Source organism: Notolepis coatsorum (genome assembly GCF_963971535.1).
Source record: "Notolepis coatsorum genome assembly, chromosome: 18".
NCBI classification, from domain to species: domain Eukaryota; kingdom Metazoa; phylum Chordata; class Actinopteri; order Aulopiformes; family Paralepididae; genus Notolepis; species Notolepis coatsorum.
Window position 1 is genome coordinate 27,381,752 of NC_140182.1, and position 6,759 is coordinate 27,388,510.

Here is a 6,759-nt window from a genome sequence, read left to right on the forward strand (position 1 = left end):
AACTCGGTTACTTCTACTCTGCATTGAACATTGTACATATGTACATACTGAACACTTGTGTCTACGTACGTGACTTCTATTTTATACTTGCTATACTTATTTTATTTTATACTTATCTATTTCTGTCTAGCACAGTCTCTGGAGCGTAACAGAAAGAAGCATTTTGTATAAAAGTATTCTGTACTTCTGTATGACAACTAATAAAGAAACTTGAACTTGAAACTCCTCCTGCGATCAACAGTCCCCAGGTGGCCAAAAAGTTCTGGCCCATTAATGGCCCGTATCCGGCAGGCCGGAAGAAATTAATCGGCCCAAGTCCGGTTGCCGGAATCGGCCCAGAATGCGGAATGACTGACTTCCCGGAATCGGCCCAAGTACACTGGGCCAGGTCCGGTTGCCGGAAGCAGCCCAGATGCGGCCCAAACACACTGGGCCAGGTCCGGTTGCCGGAAACAGCCCATATGCGGCCCAAACACACTGGGCCAGGTCCGGTTGCCAGAATCGGCCCAGAATGCGGAATGACTGACTGCCCAGAATCGGCCCACGTACACTGGGCCAGTTCCGGCTGCTCAAAGCCTAGCCGACACTGCCAGCATTGGGCCGGAATCACCCCAGATAAACTACCAGAACTTGCCAATGCAATACTGGTACTATAAGTATTCTGCCAGAGCTACCCCACTATCTGATGAATTGAAAATGGGGAACCCTGATGTAAACAAGACGAAAGTCTTTCTCTGGTCTGCATCCCCTTAACAATTGTGTGTATTGAGCTGTACTGTATTGTACCCATTCTGCAATCTGTTAATAAAGTTTTCAATCAATCAATTCTATCAATCAATCAATCAATTCATTCACTTCCCAGATTTCTTTCTGCCCGGTCAGGGCATTGAACTATCAAACTTCCGGCAACAGGCAATTTTAATAATTGTTTTTGTATGTTTTTTTGTGTGTGTGGACCCCAAGAAGACTAGCTGGTTGCTATGGCACCAGATAATGGGGATCCCTAATAAAATAAAATCAAAATCAAAACAGGCACACCTCTCTGACCTTTAAGACACTGTGTTTTGTGTCTCATATTAAAGTACTATAATAATAATAATAATAATAATAATAATAATAATAATAATAATAATAATAATAATAATAATAATAATAATAATAATAATAATAATAATAATAATAATAATAATAATAATAATAATAATAATAATAATAATAATAATAATAATAATAATAATAATAATAATAATAATAATAATAATAATAATAATAATAATAATAATAATAATAATAATAATAATAATAATAATAATAATAACAATATTAATAATAATAATAACAATATCAATAATAATAATAATAATAATAATAATAATAATAATAATAATAATAATAATAATAATAATAATAATAATAATAATAATAATAATAATAATAATAATAATAATAATAATAATAATAATAATAATTTGTTACATTTATATAGCGCTTTTCTAGACACTCAAAGCGCTCCCCACAATGTAGGGTGGAAATTGCCTCCTTCACCACCACTGGTAGCACCCAACCTTGGGCTGCACAGGCTCAATGGCTGCCATACACCAGGCACACATCACACTACACAATGGCTGAACGGCTCAGGAGACAGGGATTGATATCAGCCAATTAAGGGGAGGGGGTGATTAGGTGGCCTTGATGTCAGATACCTGATTGGTAATTTGGCCAGGAACGTCTGGGAACCCCCTACTCTTTGCGATCGGCGTCCTGGGTTCTTTAACCACGACATTCAGTCAGGACCTCGGTTTAGCGCCTCATCCGAAGGACGGCACTCGCAGCTGTACGGTGTCCCTATCACCGTAACAGGGGCATTGTTACTGACTAGTCCAGAGGGTGCCACCTGCTGGACAACAATACCACTTTCCGACAATGGCCTTGACCGGGGCTCGAAACGGTGATCTTCCGATCATGAGTCCGGAGCTCTACTCATGTACTATGAAGTACTGTGGTTGATCAGTTGATAAAACCAGCTCACCCTGAGCGGTTATCTGCTAGATCAGATCAGGTCACCACAGGTCTAATGTGTCATACATCTAATCCTCTCATATTCAAGAGACATGAGTGAGGCAAGAAGGCTGAGAGAGCGAGAGAGAGAGAGAGAGAGAGAGAGAGAGAGAGAGAGAGAGAGAGAGAGAGAGAGAGAGAGAGAGAGAGAGAGAGAATACAACCGGGAGAGAGAGATGATGAGCGGCAGACGTGGTTCCCACGGGAAACACACAACGTCTCGTGACTCTCGTCTCCACACGCCTCCTGCAACTCACACCTGAATTTCCACCCGAGGGGATCAATAAAAGAATAATAGATCATTTAATGAAATTTAAAACCTATATTTATGCTCGTGAGGCTATCTGGTTTCCCTCATTTACAGTGACGGCGAGTTACACGCAGAAAAGAGCGGTCACAGCGCAATCTGAGTGGCTGCTTGTGTTGAGCGGGACTCCTAGGTATAGTATTTCAGTGTGTAAACAGTATGTAAAAGCGTGCCAGTATCACGCAGTATCAGCACGGAACTAGGCAAAATCTGCATATGGCTCGCTGATAACAAACTATCATTACACATGGGCAAAACAGAGTCCATTCTCTTCGGTTCAAATAACAAACTCAGCAAGACCGACGGATTCTCAGTTACAGTGGGTGACAATATTGTCACAAGGAAAGACGAAATTACCTACCTGGGTTCCATCCTAGAGGCAAATCTTTCCTGTGACAAAATGGCATCCAATGTAATAAAAAAAGTCAACCAACGAACTAGATTCTTGTACCGGATCTCCTCTCTGGTAAACAAGAATACCCTGAAGACTCTGGCAGGAGCACTCATTCAAGGGTACTATGACTATGCGTGCACCTCATGGTACCAAAGCACCTCAAAGGCGCTTAAAACAAAATTACAAACATCACAAAACAAACTGGTCAGACTACTACTTGACCTGAACCCCAGAACCCACCTCACCCCTGCCCACTTTGCCAACCTAGGATGGCTTAGAGTAGACGACAGAGTACAGCAACTTGCAATGGGTCTGGTCTACAAGATACACTATACGACCGGGGTGCCCATGTACATGTCAAAATACTTCCCAAAGGTCAGTGAATACCACAACCACTACACCAGAGGAAGCTCAACAAATTAAGTTAAACCCAGATTCGGCTCAAACAAGGGACTAAACACGTTTCGCAATTATGCCACAACAATGTGGAACGCCCTACCCAAAGCTGTAAAGGAATGTGAATCCCTGCCCACATTCAAAACCGCCCTTAAAGAGCACCTACGGGAGGCTGCAATTCGAAACTGGCCACCATAAATGCCCAAAACCCCCACCACCTCCTAATAGACAGTCTCCTCCCCACCGCATGTATATATTCCCTCCCCGCCGTATGTATATTTCCCTCCCACCCACCCACCCCCTCCTAATGTACAGTCCCCTCCCCATCATATGTATATACTCTGTCAGGATCTAGGGGTAACAGTACTGTATATTTGAATACCGCCTATGTCACAAATGTATCAGTACTAAATACCTATATGTCCCTATGCCATAAATGTCATGTATGTTGTGTATGTCATAAATGTCTATATGAATTGAAAATGGGGGACCCTGATGGAAACAAGACAAACGTCTTTCTCAGGTCTGCATCCCCTTAACAATTGTATGTATTGAGCCGTACTGTATTGTACCCATTCTGCAATCTGTTAAATAAAGTTTTCATTCATTCATTCATTCATCAATAGCGTGTGACAGAACATGGCCTGTAACCATACACTGATATGTGTAGTGTGTGATAGCCTCCGCCATTTTGATATAACCAGTGTAGCTGTCAGGGTCCAGACTTCCCTTCCCTGCAGTGCCACCATTACACCAGAGGCCCCGCCCCCCCATTACACCAGAGGCCCCGCCCCTCCATTACACCAGAGGGCCCCGCCCCCCCATTACACCAGAGAGCCCCGCCCCTCCATTACACCAGAGAGCCCCCCCCATTACACCAGAGAGCCCCGCCCCCCCATTACACCAGAGGCCCCGCCCCTCCATTACACCAGAGGGCCCGCCCCCCCATTACACCAGAGAGCCCCACCCCCCCATTACACCAGAGAGCCCCCCCCCCATTACACCAGAGAGCCCCGCCCCCCCATTACACCAGAGGGCGTTCAACCTTTTCTGATTGGTTGAAATGGCCTTCATGTCTGAACAACCTCGCCGCCTACTGTTTTGGCATTGTACTACATGTATCGGTTGCTGGTTTTTCCAACCTGCCGTGGGTACGCAATTATATGCGGTTGTTCACCTGTGTGGACAGAGGTTTATTTTTTTCAAACTTCGGTTACATTAAATCCAGCGCTCGTGTGGACAGGGCCTGAGCTGTCTGGCCTTGCTGGTTTAGTCAACTCTGAGCTGTCTGACTTGAGGCTTGCTTGCCTGGCTGCAATCGGCTATTCTCTGTTTTATTTTGAGGCAATTAGCTAGTTTCAAGTTTCTTTATTATTTGTCATACAGAAATACAGAATACTTTGCATGAAATGTTTCTTTCTGTTTCGCTCCTAAGAGTGTGCTAGATAATAATAAGATAGTATAAATAAGTATAATAAGTAAAAATAGAAAGTCAAGAAGTCAAGTAAACACAAGTGTAAACAACAATTGTTCAGTATACCTCTATATACAGTATCGCTGCTGTCGGGACAAAACCTCATAACTCCATTTTTTTAATTTTTTTTTATTATATAAATCAACTCCATAGATCATCCTCCATATGTGTGTGGGTTTTACAAAGTTTAAACAATGGGAAAGCATTAAACCGATCATCTGTCTAAACCTCCTAACTCTATTCACGCTCAAATCTGTGTTCGTTTTTTTCATCTGCTGAAAAGTTGGGTTTTTGGAGTTATGAGGTTTTGTCCCGACAGCAGCGGTACAGTATGTACATCTGGTACAAAAATGGTGAGGTATAGCTTAGCTTGTGGTGCCACCTTGTGGTGGTGAGGTGCAATAAGAAATATTGCAATTCTCTTACCAATAATATAAATATAAAGTGTAAAAGTGTAAAGTGTGGTAAAGTGGGTGCTACAGTGTGTTGTTTATTTAAAGTGAGTGTGTGTGTGCTGTGGGTGTGTTGATGGCTTGTTATTGTTCATTGTTCAATCATTGTTCATTCAGCAATCATTGTTCATTGAGCATCCTGATGGCCTGGGGATAGAAGCTCCTTCTGAGTCTCTCTGTGCTTGCCATGAGACTCCGGTATCGCTTGCCTGACCGCAGCAGTTCAAAGAGGCAGTTGTTTGGGTGGCTGGAGTCTTTGATTATTCTCTTAGCCTTTCCCATGCACCGCTTGTTGTAAATGCCTTGGAGAGTGGGAAGCCCCCCTCCAATTGTGCGTTCGGCTGAACGGGCCACTCTCTGTAGTCTGCTGCGGTCTTCTGCAGTGCTGCCTATTCCCAAACCAGGAGGTGATATTGCCAGTCAGGATGCTCTCTATTGTGCATGAGTAGAAGTTCTTGAGGATCTTCTGACTCACGTTGAACTTCCTTATTGATTGATTGAATAGTTTATTGGTTTAGAATGGAAAATCACACATATACATTTGATCACAATATGAAACAGGTATACATTTTCTCCATTTACCAATAGGATTTCATAAAACACAATAAAGCCATAGGCTTGTTTCCATTGTGGTCCTTCATCATTGGTGTCAGTGGATTTATGTACTGGTGTGTGGACGTGGGTGTTTGTAGTGTCTGTATGTCAGGATGTGTGGTATAAAAACAAAAAAATACATACAATAATATTCCATTTTATAGACAATAAAAGAATAAAAAAGGAACAACACATTAAAAACCCTTTGTTCACTACTCCCAGCGTCTGCTACTTATGATCTACCTCTTTATAGCTAATTTAAAAGCACCTAAGGAAGTAGAGGCGTTGTCGTGCCTTCTGGATAACACTGTCAATGTGTGTGGTCCATGTCAAGTCCTCGGATATGTGGACTCCGAGGTACTTAAAACTATCAAGTAATCTTAAACAAGCCTATGGTAATTTTGCTGCCTAGAGGTTGATGGTTTCATCATGCTGCACACTCTGCCCCTCCCCAATAGCAAGACTGCTGAAACTCGACAAGTTCCACTAAAGTGAAATATCCCTTTAGGAACAACAGCTATCCGTTCGGGGTATGAAAAGTGGAGCCACACCAAGAATCAGTGCAAACTCTGTTTCATAATTCAAGTCAGCTATTCTGTAGCCACAGGAAGGAGTTACCCAAGTAGATTGATTAAATGTATTCATGTTGTTTGACAACCCTTTGCCTAGCCCAAGGACATGTCTGTCTATGGCTTTTGACTCATGGTTTTGGCGTATCTCACGCAGGGAAAAAAATAACATTTCCATTTTGCCAAACAACCGAGCCGGACAGATCATACCTGTAGATATAGTGAAACTTTACTCAGTTTTCACAATGGGATCATGACCGTGCACGCATCTGGCAGACTGGCACCCATGCCTGCATGCACACAATTGCACACAAACACACACACACAAACACACCCACAGGCACACACACTTTCTCAAATGACACGTACTGTACATTGGACACTCTCATTACATTTACTTTTAGTCATTCAGCTGACTCTTTTATCCAAAGCAACTTACTGTACAAATTGCGTACAACAAGTCAGCAGGAGGGGTTCACCTCTGGAAGCTAAGGGTCAGTAGTATTGTTCATCTA